Source organism: Myotis myotis, unplaced genomic scaffold, assembly GCF_014108235.1.
Source record: "Myotis myotis isolate mMyoMyo1 unplaced genomic scaffold, mMyoMyo1.p scaffold_m19_p_12, whole genome shotgun sequence".
Lineage (NCBI taxonomy): Eukaryota > Metazoa > Chordata > Mammalia > Chiroptera > Vespertilionidae > Myotis > Myotis myotis.
In genome coordinates, this window is record NW_023416316.1 from 4,909,334 (window position 1) to 4,931,550 (window position 22,217).

The window sequence follows — 22,217 nt, forward strand, 5'->3', positions numbered from 1 at the left end:
CTGCCTGGACCACGTGCTGCCTTGTCTGGTCCACGTGCCACCCTGTGAGGACCACATGCTGCCCTGCCTGGACCACGTGCCACCCTCCCTGGACCACATGCTGCTCTGTAAGGACCACGTGCCACCCTGCCTGGACCACGTGCTGCCCTGCCTGGACCACGTGCCACCCTCCCTGGACCACATGCTGCTCTGTAGGGACCACGTGCTGCCCTGCCTGGACCACATGCTGCTCTGCAGGGACCACGTGCTGCCCTGCCTGGACCACATGCTGCTCTGCAGGGACCACGTGCTGCCCTGCCTGGACCACATGCTGCTCTGCAGGGACCACGTGCTGCCCTGCCTGGACCACATGCTGCTCTGCAGGGACCACGTGCTGCCCTGCCTGGACCACGTGCCACCCTGTGAGGACCACATGCTGCCCTGCCTGGACCACGTGCCACCCTCCCTGGACCACATGCTGCTCTGTAGGGACCACGTGCTGCCCTGCCTGGACCACGTGCTGCTCTGCAGGAACCATGTGCCGCCCTGCCTGGACCACATGCTGCTCTGTAGGGACCACGTGCTGCCCTGCCTGGACCACGTGCCACCCTGCCTGGACCACGTGCTGCTCTGTAAGGACCACGTGCCGCCCTGCCTGGACCACGTGCTGCTCTGTAGGGACCACGTGCCGCCATGCCTGGACCACGTGCTGCCCTGCCTGGACCACGTGCTGCTCTGTAGGGACCACGTGCTGCCCTGCCTGGACCACGTGCTGCTCTGTAGGGACCACGTGCCGCCATGCCTGGACCACGTGCTGCCCTGCCTGGACCACGTGCTGCTCTGTAGGGACCACGTGCCGCCCTGCCTGGACCACATGCTGCTCTGTAGGGACCATGTGCCGCCCTCCCTGGACCATGTGCTGCTCTGCAGGGGCCACGTGCCGCCCTGGAACAGACAGGAAGAGCCCCATCTCCTGTCCTCTGAGGAATCTGTGGCCAGCACAGCCGGCACAGGGTGGTTGAGTTCAGGAGCATTTATGCAGCCACTAAGTAGGGTGCCCTTTCCTGGGGAGGAGACGCCTGGGTGATGTGACTTGGTAATGTGGACGGGCAAGCCTGCCGTGGCCATCACGGCTTTCTGGGGCCTCCCGATAGTCAGGCCGACCCAGGAATGGCAGGTCTGGACATTTCTCCCGGCCACAGGCCACACCGGCAGCCTCTTGGGGACAGGAGCAAGGGTGGCTCATCGTGCTTTGCCAGACCTGTTGCATGTCAGCACAGGACAGCGTGACCCACCTCTGGCCAAACCCTCCTCAGAGGCAGGGCGAGCCCAGACAAGGCGCCGTTGCCCTGAGGCCTGGACGTGTCTCTCCGGGAAGGATCATCTTCCATCCCTTGTAAGGACAGAGAACAAGAAGCAGGCGCCAGGCCATGGGAGCAGGTGGCAGGGAGAGACAGAGCGACCCTGGGGGATCTTGTGGGATCCAACTCGGAATCATCAGCTCTGCCAGGACCAGAACAAGAACATGAAGAATTCAGGTCAGGTTTGAGCTGAAACTTCTGTCAGTGAAATTGCTGCCTGTCCACCAGTCACCGTGACCCTAGTGTGTTAATGATCATCTAGTAAGTTCCATTACTGGGCACCAGTAGCTGTCAGGCACTGGGCTTGATCATCGGTGAGCTCCATGGTCCTCACACAGTGTCTGACAGAGCTACGGGTACTATGCCCACTTCACCGACACCTGCCCTCCCTGCAGGTCTGGCTCACAGCATCCTTGCAGAACCCTCTGGGCCCACCTTGGGCTTCTCCTCTGTAATAATCAGTCTATAATTAAAGGAGTCTAATCCTAATGATACTAGTAGCCTCCATTCTCCAGGGGCTGCCTGCTAGCCCCACATCACCCCTCCCTTAGGGGACCCCATTTACAGATAAGGTACCTGGGCTCAGACAAACTAAACTGTCCAAGGTCAGCTGGCCAGCAAGTGACAGAGTGGGGTCCAAAACCACGTCTGTCAGACTCCTTAACCTCTAGTTGATTATTCAACACCTGCCCCACCCAGGCCAGGAGTCCCCAGGGTCAGGGACCACACCTTCTCCACTCACAGCCATCTCCCAGAGCCAGTACTGCTACACCACAGGCGCTCAGTAAATATTTCTCAAATGAAAGAAAGAGGGGGAAAGATGTATAAGTCAGAACTGTTGTGGTTGCAAGTGACAGAAACTCACCTGAAACTAGCTCCAAAGTGGGCGGAAGTATCCTAGAATGGCTCACAAGACCAGGGGCTGCACCACAAAACCAGGCAGCCTCAGGACGGCCCAGGGATGGTGGGGTGGGGGTGAGGGCTAGGTGGGAGGGGAATGCTGGGCGACAAAGAGAACAGCCATCTTGCTAGGTGACCTTAACCAACAGGAAGTGGTCTCAGTTAGCCAAGTATGATTGTAGCTTTTTGTCCAACTCAATTACTGCTCAGTACAGGACAGTTAAAGATACAACCTTGCTGTGAACCGAATGTTTGTGTCCCCCTGAAATTCATATGTTGAAATCCTAACCCCAAGGTGATGGTACTAGAAGGTGGGGCCTCTAGGGGTCATTCGATCCTGAGGGTGGAGCCCTCATGGGTGGGATTCGTGCTCTTATAAAAAAGGCTCCAGAGAGCTCCTCCCTCCTCCCACGGTGTTCAGACCCCCCAGGAAGACAGTTGTCTGTGAACCAGGAACAGGGCCCTCACCAGACACTGAATCTATCATGAGAAATAAATGTTTGCTGTTTATAAGGCGCCCAGTTTACAGTACAGATGCTCCTCAACTTCTTATGGAGTTATGTCCCAATAAACCCATCGTACATTGAAAATATAAGTTGAAAATGCATTAAATACTACGCTGTAGAGCAGCGGTTCTCAACCTGTGGGTCGCGACCCCTTTGGCGGTCGAACGACCCTTTCACAGGGGTCGCCTAAGACCATCCTGCATATCAGATATTTACATTACGATTCATAACAGTAGCAACATTACAGTTATGAAGTAGCAACGAAAATAATTTTATGGTTGGGTCACAACATGAGGAACTGTATTTAAAGGCCAGAAGGTTGAGAACCACTGCTGTAGAGTATCGGTTGTTCACCCTCGTGACTGGGTGCCCAACTGAGAGCTGCGACTTGCTGCTGCAGCCCAGCACCACGAGAGAGTGTCGTACAGCATATTGCTAGCTGGGAAATGATCGACATTCAAATTCAGAATATAGTTTGTACTGAATGTACATAACTGTAGTACCATCGTTGAGTCGGAAAGTCCTACGTCGAATCATTGTGAGTCGGGACCAGCTGTATTTTGTCAAAGCGGCCCAAACTAAGACAAACCACTTCCAAGGCTGAGATAAAATCATGGGTCATTCCTGTGACCACCTGTTATCTCTATACCGTGGAGTCTACAGGCTTCAATTCTGAAGTCCCTGCCTCCTTTCCTTCCTCCAGGAGGATGGCAAGAGTGTGGAGACCACCTGCTCCACAGGCCATCGGGATCAGAGGGGACCAGGCCACATCAGAGGGGACCCCTCCCACCACTACAGGTGACTCCCGTGTGAGCAAACCCGGAAAGAGTGGGTCCAGTGAGGACTGCTAGGTGAGAGGCCAGGGGCAGTGTTGACATCCACTGGCTTCATTTGGCCAAGAGCTTGGATGTGGAGTAAAGAAACCTGACTCCCCACTGCCCACCCCTAACTCCTGACCCTTGGCCACAAAGATAAAGGCATCTCACCCATAAGAATGGGACAAGCACACCTTCCTTCAGAGACGATGAAGGTGGCGGTGGTGAGAGCTCACGGAGTGCAGGCTTCTGGGGGCGGGGACTAGCGCAGCAGTTCACCTGCTTCTTCCCATCGTATCCTGAGGACAAGCCCACTGTGAGTGCAGTTTGATCGCTGTTCCACAGGCGTATTCTTCGCATGCAGTGAGCTGGGACTTGAACTCCAAGTTCTTCTGGACACTTGGGTTAGGACTCCTAAGCCCCCTGCACTTTGCTGCACCAGTGGTGAGAAGGAGGCCCACGCAAGCCCCTGGCAGAGCACCCGGAAGAGGGCGGCTGCTCAGTCATGCTCCTGCTCTTCCTCCTCCTCCTCCTCCCCCCGTTTCACCCCTTCACCCTCACTGCCACGGCGTCCCTGGCAGGCACCATTAGCGGGTCACAGCCAGCCACAGCTGGGGGGGGGGGGGCGCGTTCTGCCACACCTCTCTCACTGAGGAGAGGCTCTGTGGGTAGCCCTCGACCTTGGGGCATCTGGTGGCCAGACCAGTGACTCCCAACCTGGGCTTGCTGGATGATTGAGGCCATTGCTACTTTACTGAGGAATCTGCGTCCTCTGGGAGCACAACTATGAAATGCTATATTCTCTCCAACACCCACTCCCCACCCTGCTGTGTAGACTCCCCTTTCCAATTTTGGGCAGCTGGTCCCTTGATAAAACCTGGGCCAGATTCTGTAACTTTGCAGTCACTTACCATTATTACCATGGTCTCATGTCAAGATTTAAGACTTGGTTCTGTTTATTTGAAGATTCAATTCAAACTGAGTTCGAAGCTCATCTCCATTCTCCCTCCTTTGCTCCCCTCTCCCTGGGGCTTGGAGGAGGTGGATGGAGAGTGTTCTGCGCTTTTCCAAGTCCCTGTCCCGTGTCTGTCTGAACTGCCTGCCCTAACCGCTGGCAGATTGTAGCGGCCCTCACTGGGCCTGCTCTGGGGAGACGTGAGATCTGCTCACGCAGGAGGCACCCGTCAGTGTGGGAGGGACCTGGTCTGGTCTGGTCCCCTCAGTGCAGGAGGTGACCTGGGTTTCCTAGGGCATGTGCAGCTGTGTCCTGGCCCCTCCATTGCTGAAGAGCAGCCGAGCACCCCTTCTCTGCCACAAGGGGCACATGTCCCAACGGCCTCTCTAGGCTGGTGTGCCATCTGGGCAGCCATAGCTCCTGCCCCGCTGCAGCCTCTGTCCTCTTCACATGGAGACACAGCAGCATCTGGGGTAGGTTTTGTCATCCCGTGAGGGCCATAGGGAACTAGAACGGGAGGGGGGACCCCTCTTCCCGACACCCAGATCCTTTAAGTCCTGGTGATTCCACAGAGTCCCAGAAACAGGCACCAGTTTCTATGTTCAATATGATCCAAACTTCAGGGGCTAAATCAATCACCCTCTTCCTCCTCTTCCCCAGAGAGGGAGAGGGGGTCTGAAAAGCATGTGGCCTCCTTATTCTCAGGTCCCGGGTCGGGGGGCTCTCCCGAGGGTCTGCAGCTCATTACGTGCCCAGTCTTTGAAAAGGGAGCCCCCAGAGCCTCCTTGCTTAGCTTGGGGAGAAGCAGCTGTCTCAGCTCAAAACTACACTTGTTTGAGTCCAGGACCCTCCTCTTCCTCACAGCACCCATCCTGGATTTACAGGAGGGGGTGTGGGAAGGGGAGGGCAGGGAAATCACGCACTGTATATTATACAGCGATTCTCAGCTGTTCCGAAGCTCTGTGTGTTAACAATAAGGGGGTAAGGCACTTACTTTTACTTAATACATGCAGCAGTTCAACGACAGAGAAACAAAGAGCTGGTCAGTTCTGGGGCCAGACCTCGCTCTGAGTGACCCTGGACAAGCCTTCTGACTCTTCTATGCTCAGCTTCCTCACTGCACCGTGAAAGTTAGTCATCGTATCCACAAGAAGCTGTGGGCTTCCACACTGTACCTGGCACAGTCCCCATAAACCTCACAGCACACTCGGTGGCCATTATTATTTACTAGAGGCCCGGTGCACAAAATTCGTGCACTTGGAGCAGTCTCTCAGCCCAGCCTGCGCCCTCTCACAGTCCGGGAGACCTCAGGGAATGTCCGAATGATGGGGAGACGGGAGAGGCTCCTGCCACTGCCGCTGTGCTCGCCAGCCGTGAGCCTGGCTTCTGGCTGAGCAGCGACAGCCCCCCCCCCCCCCCGACCCCACTGTGGGAGTGCACTGACCACCAGGGGGCAGCTCCTGCATTGAGCGTCTGCTCCCTGGTGGTCAGTGTGCATCATAGCAACTGGTCATTCCGCTGTTTGGTCGATTTGCATATTAGCTTTTTATTATATAGGATGGGTGTCTTTAAAACCCAGAGTTAAGAAGAGGCATGAAAGGGGCCTTGGCAGGGAGCCTAGCACGGTGCCAGGCACATGCGTGCTTACAACGTACACTTTTTGAATGAGTGGTGTTCTCTTAATTCCAGGAGACTATTAATCTGCTACTTATTAATGAGGTGTTCTGAACACAGATTTAAGCTGCATTTGGTCCAGCAACCAAAAGAGACTGTGGGTCTTAAAAAAAATGCATGGAGGAGAGACCCCTCTGTGTGTGGAGGGTGGGCGGCCCTCCCATCCCGGCCGGGCAGGAGCCGGCAGCTGTCTCCCGGCGCCTGCCGAGCTGGATGGCGGCTGTGAATACTTTCTTTCTTAGTGAAGCTCTTCTCTGTGTGTGCTGAATCACAGCATTCACGGGGGGAGTGGGGACAAGAGCATTACTAAGTGGATACCAGGCATCAGCTGGGGCAGGGGTGGGAGACCTGGCTGGGCCAAGGCTTGAGCAGGAAAGGAACGTGACACCGGCTCCTGCAACGGCGTCTTCACCACCCCGTGGTGGGTGCTGGGGGCCAGATGAACACTCAGACCACAGACCTCGGCAGGGGGTGGGGGGGATGAAGAGACAGGCTAGAAATAGGCTGAGCGTCTGGGGCGTCAGCTGGGATTTGCCCCTTCCAGCAAGTCAGGGCTCAAGCATGCTGTTTACCAAATACTCTGCACACATAGAAACCAGGACGGTCTGGCTCCACGTGAAAGGGGACGGGGAGGGTCTCTCCAGGGTGGATTTCGAGGTGTTGGAAGCTTCTCTGCCTGGTGATTTCACCCCGGCCTCGTGCCTGGGAAACGCACTCCAGCAGTCTCTTGCCAGGAGCCCTCATTTATCTGCCCAGCCGATTCCTTGGGCCCCGGGAAAGACAAGCAAGGTCATCAGCTGCTCACTGCCCCTGGACGGGCATCTCCACAGGTGTCGGTGAGGGCCGCTCACTGCCCCTGGGCGGGCATCTCCGCAGGCGTCTGTGAGGGCCGCTCACTGCCCCTGGACGGGCATCTCCGCGAGCGTCTGTGAGGGCCGCTCACTGCCCCTGGACGGGCATCTCCACAGGCGTCTGTGAGGGCCGCTCACTGCCCCTGGACGGGCATCTCCGCAGGAGTCTGTGAGGGGCTGGGATCCCCCCGCACTGACCATAAGGCTGCCTCTGTCCCTCATCTCCCATTTGGTACAAAGGTCTTGTCTGACACAGACAATGTTCCAGAAGCAACAATTTTTTAAAAATTTTTATATAGAATGGAGATGATTTAAAGCAGCTTTGGAAATTTCCTGTGAATTTTTTATTATGAAGATACAAAGAAAACCAGCAAACTAAAATGAACTCTCCCCTGTCTCTATCCCGAGTCTGCCCTCCTGGGGATGGGCCCCGGCCACAGCTGCACATGGGAGAGCAGGGACAAGACCAAATGAACGTTCCTCCAAATACCGTTATGATGACAAAATGAAAACCAGGCAAATAAGTCTCAGCAAATTGGCTTTGAGCAAATTGACCTGGAGCCCAAACTCTGGTGCTCAGATGGGGCTTAATAAATATTTGTTGACTGAATAGCAAATGTGTTTGACTGTTAGGTGATATCCAGACCCAAGGAGAAGCACTGCCCGGACTGTCCCCTGGCAGTGGGCTGAAGAGTCAGGAATGAAGTAGATCATCCATGAGCTAAAAGCAGGCCCTCAAAGCTGCTTTAGAACAGAGCATGCGCCCTGTGCTGACATGTGTTTGGCAAGTGTGGAACAGACAGTGCCTTCAAAGGGCTTTCCACGCGGCCTGGACACCTCTGTGACGCTGGGCTGTCCAAGACAACCAGTAGCACTGCCTCCGGATCCTCCCATAAGTGCAAGTCTCCTAACTTCTCACCAGGGCCAGGAAGCACGTGGTTCCCACCAGTCACAGGATCTGACCACAATACCTCCAGGAGAGGAGAGGCCCAGCTGGCTCGCTCCAGCTCACAGGCGGCTGTTTTATTATTAGCAAATCTGGATGGACAGAGGATTCTGGCAGTTCTGCAGGTTTCCTGATGCTCAGACCCTCCTCCAGACCTTTGCAATACCAGCTGACCAGGAGAGGAGGGGCCTTGCCTTCTTGGCCCTTAACTACGGATCACTGGAACCTTGATCACTAAAACCGCCAAACTTCCTCAAATCTGAGAAACCATCAACTGGTAAATGCCTCATGTTTCAGTAAAAAACAAAAGGTGCTGCCAATTAAACCTTGACATGCTATTAACTTTAAGATGCATCCTGATTTCAGAGATCTCAAAACAAGAAAAAATGTGTTAGAATTGAAAAAATGCAATGTGTTTTCAGGACACCTGTGTTCTTGCTGGCTTTGAGGTAGGTCTTAATCCCTTGTGGCCTGGTGCAAAGGACTTCATTTTGCTAAGGCTCTGTATACTTGTTAGTAGAACAGAAGAGTAATGCTTCCCTCATAAATTTTTAGAGGAGAAAAAAATAAAATGTTGAGCTTGATATCTAGTACATCACAGGAAGCTACGTAAGGTGCTCTAACAAGGCTTGTGGGGACAACACGTTTTGTTATCTGCTGGTGCCCAGGTGGTTCTGAGCTGAACCAATCTATGAATTATTGAGACTGAAGTTTCCCAACAGACTATGACCAAGAGCGGGGGTGGGGGAGGGGGGCAGGGGGGAAGAGATATGAATTAAGACATGAATTAAGCTGGCTGGGTTTATGGTAGGTCAACAACAGCAGTGAGGAAGGCGGTTTGGGCAAGAAGACATTCAGTTGCGATGTAGGGAGTTCCTGTTCCTAAAATGGAGGAGTGATTGAAGTAACTCTCTGGTCAATAGCAATGATAAGATCTGGACAATATACAAACACAAACTAATAGAAAGCACTTGAAAACAACCTAAAGCAATAGAAATTGGAGGAGACATGGTCCTTGGGAGATGGGAAGCACACTAGAGCACTGCCCAGTTTATGGTGAATCATGGGAGAACAGAACTAAAATGGAAGGTAGCAGTATTATTGGCTGGGAAGACGGAAAGCAATTGGACATTGAGGATGAAAACTGAAGAGGAAAATGCCAGAAAGGAGAAAACCACAGAGAAAAAGCTCCAAAATTGCTATACAACCCCCCTCCAAATCCTTAGTTAACCCCTAAATTTTTTATGTGTAGACAGGACTCCAAGGAGCCCAAAAACTCCCCAAAGGAAGCAATACCTGGGAGGCAGAGAATTCAACTCTGCCTGGAAGATAGAATCGGGAGTTCAAGTCTTGCCAAGTTAAAGGGGTTTAGCAAACACTTACGGCTTTTGATTTAATTCCAGAAAACCATGTCTTACAAATAAGTACAGGACTAAGGGTTATACCCTAGGGCTATGGGCAAAACCAAAACAAATCTATCTGAACAAAATCTAAAACCAACCTCTACAAGCTCAAGTGGATATACCAGTAATTTGCCTGCTAGAACAAAACATAACATTCTTCAGAGGAAAACAGTAAAACAGTCTTTTCAATGTATCATCCAAAATGTCCACTACACAATTAAAAAACATATAGACACGCAATCAAGAGAAATAATAGTCAATAAAATCAGACCCACTGATGAACCAGATGATGGATTTAGTAAATAAGAACTTTAAAATGGTTATTATATGCACAGGATTTTCAGTAAATGAAAGATAGAATAAATAAATGGTTAGAGAATCTCAGAAGAGAAATGGGACCTATAAAAATAAACCTAGGTAAGTTCTAGAAACAGCAGTAAATTCTAGAAATAAAGTACCTGACATAAAACATATTTTGGATGAAATCAATAGATTAGTACTGCAGAAGGAAAGATCAGCAAACTTGAAGACAAGTAATAGAAATGATCCAAACTGAAGAACAGAGTGAACAAAGGGAAAAATAAGAAATACACGGAGCTTCAGTGACCAGTGGGACAATACCTAGTGTATAAATGGAATTACAGAAGGAGAGAGGAGAATTGGGCAGAAGAAATATCTGAAGGAATAGTGACCAAAAGTTACTCCCACATTCCCAAATTCAGTAAGAAACATCAGCCCATCGATCTAAGAAGCTCAGTGAAGGCTACATAGAATAAATACAAAGAAAACCACATCCAGTCACACCACCGTCAAACTGCTCACAGTCAAAGATAAAGAGAAATCTTAAAAGAAGTCAGAGAGAAAAAGACTATGTACACAGGAACAACAATAAAGAAGAAAACTGACTTCTGATCAGAAACAATGTAGGCCAGAAGGCATTTAAAAAGTTCTAAGCAGGGAGGAGGTCAATTTGGGATACGTGAAGCTTGAAATGCTGGTGAGACTCCGAGGTTGCAGAGTACAACAAAGGTCTCCTCCCAAGCACTCCCTGATAACACACATTAGCCATGCATTTCCCCCGGCACACTCCTACCACACACACAGTGCCTCAGTTCAACATCTCAACATTCCCAATAGAAAAAAAATTACAGCTGTCAGGAAGTGAAAATACATGAACTCATTTATACAAACTGAGAGACATAATTAAGGTTCTTTGTATTGTGCCACCATGTAAACAATACATATGTTTTCATCCTGATAAAAACTCTAATAAGAAAAATGAAGATCTTCTCCTCCTTAAATGCTTTAGTCACATACGTTTTGGTCCAACAGGCTGGCGGAATTGTGGGAATAGTGCTCCTAGAAGAGGTCAGGGGAATCCAAGATCCAGGAGCCATCAAGGTAGAAGACACCTGGCAAATGTGCTGCGTAAGTGTGGGAGGAGCTTGGAGCAGCAGCAGCACGCGCTTCCTGAGCAACTGCTGAATGCTGAATGCCAGGCATTGTGCTAAGGGCTTCAGGTGCATTATCTTAATCCTCACACCACCCCTGAGGAGTATTACCATTCCCTTTTTTAAAATGAAGAAACAAAGTTTGAAAGGGAATCAGAAAGTTGCCAGGTTAGTCACAGAGTTGGGATTTGAGCCCAGGTCTGTTAGACTCTAAGCCACAGCTATTCACCCTCCCGCAGTCAGCCGTTCATGTGTTCATCCCACTGGACTGGGCTGGACAAAAGGAGAGCTCTACATGGCTATGCCCCCGGTGCTCAGGGAACCCACAGCCAAGGAGGCAATAAAAGTTACTACAGCCAGCACTTACTGAGCACTTACTATGGACTAGCCACTGTGTGTGACAATGTGTCACATCGTATTTAATTTTCACAGCAGTCCCATGTGGTAAATCCTTGTATCGTCTCCATTTTACAGGTGAGCAAAGGGAGGCTCCGGGTGGACTAGGATTTGACTCCACGGCTCGGGCTCCTCAGCAGCATACTCAACTGCCCAAGGCACCAAAGGGGCAGGGGCCATGCAAAGACGGACAGAGCAAGGCCACCTGGTGCTCCTCCCCCGCTTGATGAGATCCTAGGAACGTGGACTTGAGAAACCAAGTTTGTTTTCAAGGGACTTCGGCTGCATCTGTTCTAGAGAGAGGGAATGTCCAGGGAATTCCCCCTCCTCACCGACCCGGTGAGCCCAACTGCTTCTCTTACCAGCGTGGCTGCAACCATCTCCCCAGCTCTGGATGACTTGTCTGCCACTCCCATCAATCCAGGCTGCACGCAACCATCACTGGGGCTTTTAAAAGTACCAGCAAGTTGGAACACTGCCATGCTTAAAGCCTCTCAGTGGCTTCCGAGCATCCCTGGGATAAAGCCCCACCTCTCTCCCCAGGCCTCGTGCTCTGCCCTGCTCCCCTTCTCTCCTCAGCCAAGCGCACTTTTCATGCGCTGCTCCTGCCTCAGGGTCTGCTCCAGTTACCGCTGCTGTAACAACCTCCCACCAAAACTTAGCAGCCTACAGCTACCGTTTTCTTATCGCCATGGATTCTTCAGTCAGGACTTCAGATATGGAGCAGTGGAGTGCCTTATCTTTGCTGATGTCTGGGGCCTCAGCAGGAAGTTCTCTCTAGCGAGGGTGACTCGATGGGCAGGAGCTGAATCGCTGAGAGGCATCTTTCCTCACACGTCCGGGGTGGGTGCTGGCTGGACCTATGCCATGGAGGGCCTCTGCATGCCTGCTTCCGGGCAGCGGGGCTTCTCAGGCTCCAGCCTGGCTCGAGGCTCCAAAACAGTGTCCCAGTGAACAAGGCAGAAGCTGCACTGCCTGTTCTCCCCCAGCCTTAAGTCCAGGAGTGTCACTTCCATTGCATTCTATTGGCTACAAGCAAGTCCGGAACCACCCGATTCAAGGGGAGAGGGCAGAGCCCGGCCCCTCCAAGGTCTCATGTGGACCAGGAGATACCACTGGGGCTATCTTTCTGAAAAAGCAATCTACCACACGGCCTTTACACACTATTGCCTTGCCCAGACCACCATCCTCTCTCCAACCTCCCCACCTGCTAATTCTCACCAGCGTCCAGGTTTCAGCTGAAGCACCTCTTTCTAAGGAGCCTGCCTTGACTGCCCCACCCAGGCTTAGTCAGGCCTCTGGCTTACATATGCCCTTAGCGCCCAGCACTTCTCATGTACCCCAGTCAGTGTGTCTGTCTCCCCTCCTGACTGTGAGCTCTATGAGGACAGGGACTTTCGATTCCTGGTGTTGGCTCAGAGCAGGTTCCACCCCCTGGAGAAGAGAGACAGACACCCTGGAGAAGAGAGAGGAGGGGGAAAGAAGGTTATATGCCAGCCTCCAGCTGTCAAGGCTGTAGCTCAAAAAGAAATCCACTGTGTGCCCTGTGCTCCTGCTGACCTCGAGCCCCCGGCCTGCCACAGCCCCACCACCAGCGGCATGACCACCGCCCACCGGGCCCCTCCAGGCTTTCTGGGGATCCACAGAATGGATGGGCATCTTCACCCCCAATCCAGCTGTCTGGCTGATGCTGTGGCCTGTAACACACTGGGGTCTTTCGCAAAGACCCACCTTCTAAAAAGGGATGGACCGACAAAGGGTGAAAGGAGACCATCGGAGCATGTGAAGGAGGCTGAGGCAGGAAGAAACATTTGCTCCCTGCAGGGACAGAAGTCGGGTCCTGAGGAGGGGAGGGTCATGATGGACCTGTTTGCCCAGGGACCAAAAACATGATTCATTGTGCTTAGGAGTGGGGAGAACTCCATTAAAATTTCTCTCCCAATTTGTACCCAAACATCAGCACTACCACCATCTTCATCACTCATTTTTTTTAAAGTAAAGAAGAGTCACCATGGGTGTCTTGCATGGCTGTTGTCCAGGCAGAGGGGTGCACTGTGCCCGGGGGCCCCTTCCCAACCTGTCCCCCCCCCGCCCCCCCGCCTCCTGGAGAACCGCTCACTTGTGGGCCCAGTGCTGTCTCCTTTCTTGCTCTGACTTACAAGCTGCACCTTAATGACGACGGTGCTGAGGACGCGATGGTCCCGCATTATTTCTTCCTTGAAAAGCCTGATTTGGGGCAGGGGGGGGGGGGGTGTCCACAGTAACCCACCTGGTCCCAGAGTCTGAGTTCAGTCCACTGGGGCATCCTTGCCCTGTGCCAGGCCCTTCCCCGAGTGGCCTCACAGAACGCTCGCCGCAGCCCTTGGAGGTGGATTACTAGTTTTTGCTCATTTGCTGATGCATGAATGGGACACCCAGAGAGGTGACTAAATCAAGGCCACTCAGGTGGGAAGTGACAGTGCTTCTCTAGCGCTCCTCACCCCAGCTGCGGTGTCCCCTGGTCCGAGGCTCCCACCTCCCTCCCGCTAACTTTCCCGGCTCAGATGCTACTGGCTGCTGTGCAGACAGCCTTGGCTCCCTTCCCCAGGGTTCCAAGAGGGGACTGAAGTCCAGGAAGGCCATCAGCAGGGCTGCCCTGCTGCCCCCCTGGGGACAGGGACTTCCGGGGAGCCCCAGCTCCCTGCAGCGCACACACAGTTGCCTGCACAGCTGGAGCAGCTCTCAGCCCATTACCTGAGTTGGAGGGGAAGCTGTCTGCTCTGCAGAGCAAACCGGGAGCTGCCTGGGGTTTGGGGAGCAGGCGGGCCAGAGAGCAGAGCCGGGCCAGGCTGCCTGTGCCAAGGAAGGGAGGGGGGGCTGCCGAAGCCGCCAAAGCGGGCTGGGGGAGGGGCCGGGCCAGCTGGGGCCGGAGCTAGTGTGACATCACTGGGCGGCCGCCTCTGTCTGGGGCTGAGGGGAGGCCCTGAGCCTTTCTGGGGCCTGGGGGATCCTCTTGCATTGGTGGGTGGAGAGAAGTGCCTGTAGCCAACCAGGGTCAGGCTGTGCTCACAGTTTCCTCCAGCGGCATGTAAAGGCTCCACAAAGGAGTTGGGAGTTCAAATGAGGCTGCAGCAGACAGCCTGAGCCTGAGGACTACCGAGCCCTGCGCTGTGCCTCCGGGGCTGGACCTGCAGAGCATGGCCCCGAGGCAGCCGCCGGCTCCCGCCACAAGCTAAGGCAGTTTGTGAGCAGCCCCGCAGGACCCCTGGCCGCCCCGCCCGGCCGGCTGAGCCGCTGTGCAGGGCTGTGCGGGCGGAGCAGAGCCAACAGAGGCAGTGAGGCAGGGCTGCTCGGTGGCCAGGCCAGTCTGTGGCGTGAGGACCCTCCTGGAAGCCATGGACAGGCTGCCTCGCTGACGGCCGGCCGAGGGGAAGCATGTGAGGAGCTGCCCCAGAACCACGCAGGAGGGAAGAGGTAAGGGGCCTCTTGGTGGCACGGGGAACAGGGGGCACAGGGAGAGGCAGCAGCTGGTCCCGTGTCTCGGGGCTCAAGACCCCTGACCCCCAGCTGGGGGTGTGTGCAGCTGGGTCCCAGAGGGGTCACTCCTGCTTTCACTTGGAGACAAACAAGACATGTGTCAGGGCAGGACCTGTGGATGCTTGGGCAGAGGGTGGTGTTCCGGGGTGAGGTCATGGGTTGGGGTTCCGAGGCTTTACCAAGAACCCTTTCTCCTCCTCAGACAAAGGCCCTCTGGGTGATGGCAGTGGCTCCTGGGCCGCTCGGAACTGGAGTGTATGCCCGAGTATGTGCCATGCGTAGGTGTGTGCCCGAGGGGCCAGGAGACAGCAGGGGCAGCTGAGCATTCCGGAAGCGTTTTGAAGTTTGGGTTCCTCTGCCTGGCTAGGGATGACCCTCAGGCAAAAGCAAAAGCAAACGCTAATGCTGTCCTGTGGGAGCTGGGAGCCTCATTCAGAAAGTTCCTTGGAGCTGAGCAGAGGTGCCCACGCCCTCGGCCGGGAGCAGAGGGGCAAAGGGCTCCAGCACCAGGAGGGATGTGCCAGCCAGAGTCTGTGCCACTGTGACAGGGCGAAGCGCTGCCCTGGCTTCCTCTGCACGTCCGAGGATGCCTGGTCCCTCCTCACACTGGATGGTGCCCAGGTGCCCGGTCTCCCACTGGCTGGATGTGGCTGGGAAAGGGGATGACCGGTCCCAGCAGGGGGACAGCAGGCTCCACATTCCGAGTCCCTTGAAAGCGCTCAGCGTTAGCTAACATTTCGAAACAAATTCTTCCCTGATCCCTCCCTTGTGCTCCTGTGATATGTGTGTCACGGGTCAGCTAGTGCCTCTGCTGTGGGATTATGAGAGCTCCCGGGGCCAGTTCGGTTACTTAGAAAAGGATCCCCTATAAGCGGGGCTCGGGGGAAGCTGAGAATGCCACTTCCGAAGCTGGCCCCACGCCCCCACACGACTCCAAACTGAAGCAGAGTGAGGCAGTGCTGACGAGCGAGGTTCAAATTCTAGCCCTTCCACATATGAGCCAATTGACTGGCAGAACACGGAGCCTCTCCAAGCCTCAGTTCCCTTTTCTGTAAAATGTGAGGACAATGGTGCCCACCTCTTAGTAACAGCTGATACTTATACTGCACTTACCCTGATCCAGGCACTTGCCAACTTGTGGAATCCTCACAGCCACCCTATAACCTAAGTGCAGAGTGTAAGTGATGTGCCAAGGCCACATACTAGTAAGTGCCAGCCCCAGGACTCGAACCCAGCACTCCAAACCACATTCCCTGCTGTCTAGCATGCCCGGGAAGGCCTTAGCACAATGCTTGGTGTGCGGCAAACCCTCAGAAAATGTTAGTTGCTGATTATTATGAACCATAACAATCAGAATCGCAGGGAGGAAAGAGCAGAGACCCATATTCTCTCTTTGTCCCGTCATATCCTGCTAGGGTGTCAGAAAACCCACAAGTCTCCCCACCGTGGGGGTCTTCCCAGGAGCCCGAGGGTGGCTTTATGTCTGAGGCGACCTGCAGCTCTATGGGTCCTAGAAGTCCACACTAAGGAAGGGTGCAGATGCTATGAGAAAACAAACTCAGCGTATCTGACCAGTCCTGCAGTACGAGCATCCTCCACCCACATAGGCATTGCTTGTCTGCCTGCTGGTCTCCCCGCCACAACCATAGTGGGCGAGGAAAGTGAGAGAGCTCCATGCTGCAGGAGGAGAGGCACAGACCCCTAACTCAAACCCCACCCCTATCACCAGGTCTGCCACATGGTGGCCAAGTCGGTGGAGCTGACACCAGCCAACACTGATGTATCTTAGCCGGCGACAGTGGCTTCTCTCCTTTGGCCCCAGGGATCTTGGTGGGCTCCTGAAGTCCCGGAAGCATTTTGAGAAGCTGACATTAAATATCTGTTTTCCTAGCACTAGGCCTCTGGGCTGCAAAGCTCCAGCCTGGAGCCAAGGTGGCTCCCTGGGCTCTCTGGGCAGCCCAGGCCAAGTAGAGGCTCTGACCGACTCCACGGGGCTGGCTAACAAAAATAGGATTAGTTATTACTCAGTAAAGGCAGTCGTGGTGGAACAGATAACCATGTGGGAAGCACATCGCCAGGGAGCACAGGGCGGGCTGCACAGTGTCACTACAAGCTCATGGGCAGAACTAAGCTGCTCCTCCATTAGGTACCCACTGGGCTAAGAAAGGCACAGGCATTATCTTGTTTCATCCTCACCAGAAGCCCAAGAGGTAGGTTCCAGTTTTAGCATCCCATTTTTCAGATGAGAAAACTAAGGCTCAGAGAGGGTAAGTAACTTGCCCAAGATCACACAGCTGATCCCTGCTCAGTCTGGCTCCAACGTTCATACTTCTCCCCCCTCCACAGCCCTGTTAAAGGCGTGTTGACTTCTCTTTTCCTGACCATGTCACTGGGTCCCTCCCTGCCCATGGCCCCAGCAGCCACATCTGTTTTGATTGTAGTCCTATAAAATGCTGCATCATCCCATCTGAAAACCATGTGCTTCCCAGATTCGGATGCATCACTTGCTTGTCATAGAAGCCTACCTCTGAGACAGAACAGGCATTACTGCCACCCTATCAAAGATGAGCCTCAGCACAGCCACACAGCGTGCCTGTGGTAGCGAGTCAGTGAGCCGGGCCTGGATGCCGAGACAGGCTGTCTGACTGCAGAGACCCCGCACCTGGTGCTCGGCGCTGCCGTCCCCGCGTCAGCACCTCGGCTCGGCACCAGCTCCGGGGCAGAGCCTGTGTTTCCTGCACTCCTGCCTGGAGACTCCAGGGCTGCTGAAGCGGAGTGCAGTCCTCAGGTCCACCCTGGGCCACACCTGAGCAATTCCTCAGCAGCCATCAGGGAGAGGCACTGGTAGCTGCATTAGAACAAACATGACAGACAGCAGCCCCGCCCAAGGCAGGTTCACTCAGCTCTGGTCGGTCTCTCTCTCTCTCCTTTTTTTTTTAAATCCTCTCCCAAGGACATTTTTCCATTGAATTTTTTAGAGAGAGTGCAAGGGAGAGACACAGAGAGAGAAACATCAATGTGAGACACATCAATTGGTTGCCTCCCGCATGCACCCTGACTAGGGCCTGGGATTGAGCCTGTAACCAAGGTACATGCCCTTGACTGGAATCGAACCCAGAACCCTTCAGTCCACAGGCCAACGCTCTACTCACTGAGCCAAACAGGCTAGGGCAGTTCAGGCACCCTCGTAATCATACTCATTTCCTCTGGAATGGTCTCAATTAACAGCACTTAGATGCCGGAGGGACTCTGTTTCTTGCATCCACGGCCCAGTGGGAGCAGGTGGAAGGTGAAGCTAACAATCCCCAACACAACAGCAGGAAGCTTGTAAAGAGAAAGCATGTGGCGCTGAGAGGGGCCTGCAAGTTGGGTGGTGCTGTCCCCACTTTACAGAAGAGGAAACTGAGGCTCAGAGGGTGCAGCACCTCTGCTCAGGTCTCTCCACTAGTGGGCCCAAAAGCACGGATTCAAACTCAGATTTAGGCCCATTCTACCCCAGCCACTGCTATTCTAGACAAGCACACTGTGGGAATCTCAAGAATGAATCAATTCATTGAATAGCATTTCTTTTCTGTGAATTTATATAAAACACCCCAAATAGAAGAGTTATTCAGCCACTGGCAGCTTGGAGTTGGTGGTGATAGGTCACATCAGAACCTCATTCTGACGGTAGTTTCTATGACAGAACCGTAATTCCCTCTCTCTGACTGTAAGCTATATGACTGATTTAATAACAGCTTGGTGGTGGGGGTGGGGGTGGGGCGTCATAAACATCACATTGTAATGTTGTAAAACATTATAAAATTGTAAACACTGTAAAACAATACAATGTCCCATTACATGTATAGATCATTCTGATCACAGAAATGTTCACGTGTGTGCTGGGGGCGGGGGGAGGAGGAAGGGGACAGGCAGGCCTTTTACAATCGTGCTATTGTGTTAGGTCCATTCTCTGGTGAAACCAGCCTGTATGGAGCCAGCAGCCCCAGGGTCTCGGCCTTCCCCTGCTGCCTAGTCCCTCCAGAAAGGCAGGCCCAAGATCACCTCGGAAAAGACCAGAATAAACTCTCTTCTTATCTCCAAGAGATGCCTGAGGACCCACCCAGCTCCAGGAATGCCCCAACTCCTGCCCGAGGTGGTCCCACTCCAACCTCCTTGAAGGAAACACTGTATCTCTTAGTCACTACTGAGCCTCCAATCCCGACTCAATGACTTAATACCGACCCGGGGCCCAGAGAGAAAGGTATCTGTGAAGTGAATGAATGAATGAATGAATGAGTGAATGAAGCAAGTCTCAGACCCAGGCAAACAAGCCTCGCCAGCCCAGGTGCCACACCATTCCCCTCTGGGTGTCCAGGTCAGGTCTCTTTTGGGGTGCCTCCTCTCCCACCCTGTGCTCCCCCAACCGCCACCCGGCTGCATGAACTGCCACCACAGCCCCTGAGCTGCCCTCCCAGGGCCTGATCACTGCATTACAGATGCCTGCGCTCTGTCTCACCTGCTATGTGGGCCCATGGAGGCAGGGGCCTTCCTTGTTCTGGCTCTTTCTCCAGCCCGCAGCAGAGTATAGGAAATATACTCCATGAAGAAAATCCTTGAATTCCTATCTGCTCTATTGGGTCGTCAGAGGGGGGATCATCCTGACCTTGCTGGGTAGCCACCCAGATGAGTCCAGCTGTGTCCTGGGTGCTGTGATGGAGGAGCCACAGCTGCTCCTGGGGCTGGAGGAGGGAGGGCCCTCAGCAGTGGACTCGTGAGTCCACTTAGAAAGGAGGGCGGCAGGCGGAACACCGGGAAGTGCTGGGGCAAAAAGAACGGCGTGTGCGGAGCAGGGAGGCGTGACCACACAGGCGCTGTCTTCCTAAGTAGGACACTGACAAGTCCAGAGTTAAGTTTCAGAATGTGTCCTCCCAAAGGCGGGCGGCCAGGGGGCTGTGGATAAGAAACCCGGCTCTGGAGGAAGCAAACGGTCCCGAGCCCAGCTCCACCACTCGGTAGCTCTTTGGCCCCAGGCAAGTGGCTTCAACCACGACCTCTGTTTCTTCACCTGTGAAATGGGGAACAGCCCAGCCCCTGCCTCCAGAGCTGCTGGGATCAGTGAGGTAGGCACCCAAAGTGCTTGTCCCAGTGCTCAAAGGGTGAGCCCAGGCCAACGGGCTGAGGCGGCCCTGGTGCCAACCACTCAGCCGGCCCAGAAGAGCAGCTCCAGGCGGGGTCCAGTTTCCTGGGAAGCCGTGGGGGGCAGCACTGCCCAGCCAGTCCCAGACCTCCCCCTCTCCACGGAGGCTCCCCCAGCTCCAGGGCTCCAGAGCACATCAGGCCTCGCCGGAAATGTAGTGGCCAACTCAGAAGCCGGGCTCCGAAATGGCTTCTGCAGACTCTCCGCCTCTGCTCTGCTGGCCGAGGCTCCTGGCAGAGGGCTCCGTGCGTCGGCTTCGGGGGAATCTCAAAATGGTTCCCAAGTAATGTACCATGAAAAGTCGCAGCAGCATCCTTGTCCCCCTGGCAAAGGCAACCAGCTCCCCACTGCCTAACCACATCCCCTCTTACCCCATGATCTCACAGTGTGACCACAACCGCCTCCACCATGAACTCAGCCCTTCCCTGGAGCCAGTGACTCCCCAGGGGCAGGAGCCCAGAGCCTGGGGCATCAGGCCGATTCCACCCCCAGAGCCCCTCTTCCAGGCAAATCTGCCTGACCCTGCACTACTGGCTTCTCTGGCTCATGCCTGTGTTCCCATCACCCGTGACAGGGCTGGGCCCAGGCTGGAGCCACACACAATGGCTGGGAAAGCCACAGGGCTGGGCAATGGAAGGCGGGGTGATGGACACACGGTTTGTCGAAGGTCTGATGAGAGTTGAGCTGGCCAGATCTGGGGACTGGCTCCAGACTCTCTGGGTGCCCACATGGGCTGCTAATGGGAATGACTCAGGGGAGCCAGGCTGTGAGGGGATGGCAGCCGAGAGCTGGTTGCTCTCTCCCTGGCCTCCAGGCTGGCAGTGAATTAGGACAGTGAAGCCCAGCCCCTCCTCCAGGTCTCCTAAGGTGAGGGTGCCACTGCTCATCCTAGATGCCCATGCTGGGGTCTCACCACTCGAATGATCAGGAAGCTCTTTCTAATATCTAACAAAACTCACCTTGTGCTGACGTAAAGCCATCGCCACTTACTCAGTCAACAGTGACAAAGACGTGACCTGCACCCCGGCCATTAAACAAGCAGACACACTGACTGGGGGGACCATCTTGATCAAAGTGAGGGCACGGGCCTCGCTGTCGACAGCTGAACCCCAAGTCTGACATTTACTCCAAGTGACCTCAGGCAAGTGGCCTGGCCTTTCTGGACCTGAGTTTCCTCTGCTGCAAAAGGCAGATAACAATGCCTTTCGCCTGGTGAGGAGACCATACAATCTGTTACCCAACCAGGGCATTTCTGAGAGTACTGCGGTGCTATTAGATAATTACATCACACAGCACACCTCAGCCGGGCCAGCCAGGGCGCGTGGGCCCATTCCTGGGGTTGTAAGCTCCAACGAGATAGATGCAGCTAGGCACACAGGACGTTTACAACGAACAAGTGACTGCTGTTATCTACGCTCTTGGTCAGCAGCGCCCTCTCCAGCCTTATCTTTTGGAATTTTCCTTTGTCTGGATCCCTCTCACATCCTGGATTACCCGTTGGTTTGGGGACCTGCTGGCTTACCATACGTCTCAACCAGCTTTAGTAGGAAAAACTGTCAACTTGGAAGCTTTGATTTTTCTCTTATCTGTCCTGATGTTGGCTTAGCTAACTGGTGCTCAGGTCTGTCAGGCTCACTCAAACACAGCTCAGGTTCCTGGCTACCCAAAACCCAGACGTCAGGGGCGAGCAGGGCACGCTCGGGGCCAGGTGGCAGTTCCAGATTCCCTCAGAGCCCTGGCAGAGGCCTCCTCCCAGGCCTCCTGCAGTGCCTCAGCCTGGATGGCCTGGACACATAATACCTGCCCTTCATCTGTGATCACAGGACGATGGGGCAGAGCAGGCTGCGGAGGGAGGGGCGGGTTCTGTGAGCCCCTCAGACTAGTGCTGACTCCATCCTGAGAGTGGGAGTTAATTCAGAGGTTTCTGGGGGTCAGCAGAAGTCCTGTTCTCCCCCTGCCTGGGGAGAAGTCAGAGAACAATCCCTTTGAGTGGCCTGTGACTTCAGCACTTCTGCTGCTATACGTTCAGCATGGTATACTTTGGAGTTCTGTTACCCACTCTGCCACTTTAAGTAACACTTTGCTGGGTGACTGGGCAAAATGACTCATGGTCTTTGAATCTCAATAGTTTACTCACCTGCTGTTAGTCTTAAAAGCATTTTTGTGGGAATTAGAAGATTGCTGTAATATAAATATACAAAGCTACAAAGATGACGAGTGAGAGTTGCGCTCCCTGGAGCTGCCTAATGCAAGGCGGGCCGCATGCACGCACCCTGAACTAGCAG

At 54.1% G+C, this 22,217-nt stretch overlaps 2 protein-coding genes across 5 annotated transcripts in view; one reads left to right on the forward strand and one right to left on the reverse strand.

Moving 5' to 3' along the window:
* The window catches only part of RALGPS1 (Ral GEF with PH domain and SH3 binding motif 1), a 238,537-nt gene that overhangs the window by 54,371 nt on the left and 161,949 nt on the right, over positions 1-22,217 (reverse strand). The gene's annotated exons all lie outside the window — the stretch shown is intronic.
* The window catches only part of ANGPTL2 (angiopoietin like 2), a 36,745-nt gene continuing 28,728 nt past the window's right edge, over positions 14,201-22,217 (forward strand). Inside the window, exon 1 of the mRNA XM_036329626.1 lies at positions 14,201-14,690. The gene's annotated coding sequence lies outside the window, so the exon portion shown is untranslated. The remainder of the gene's footprint in view (positions 14,691-22,217) is intronic.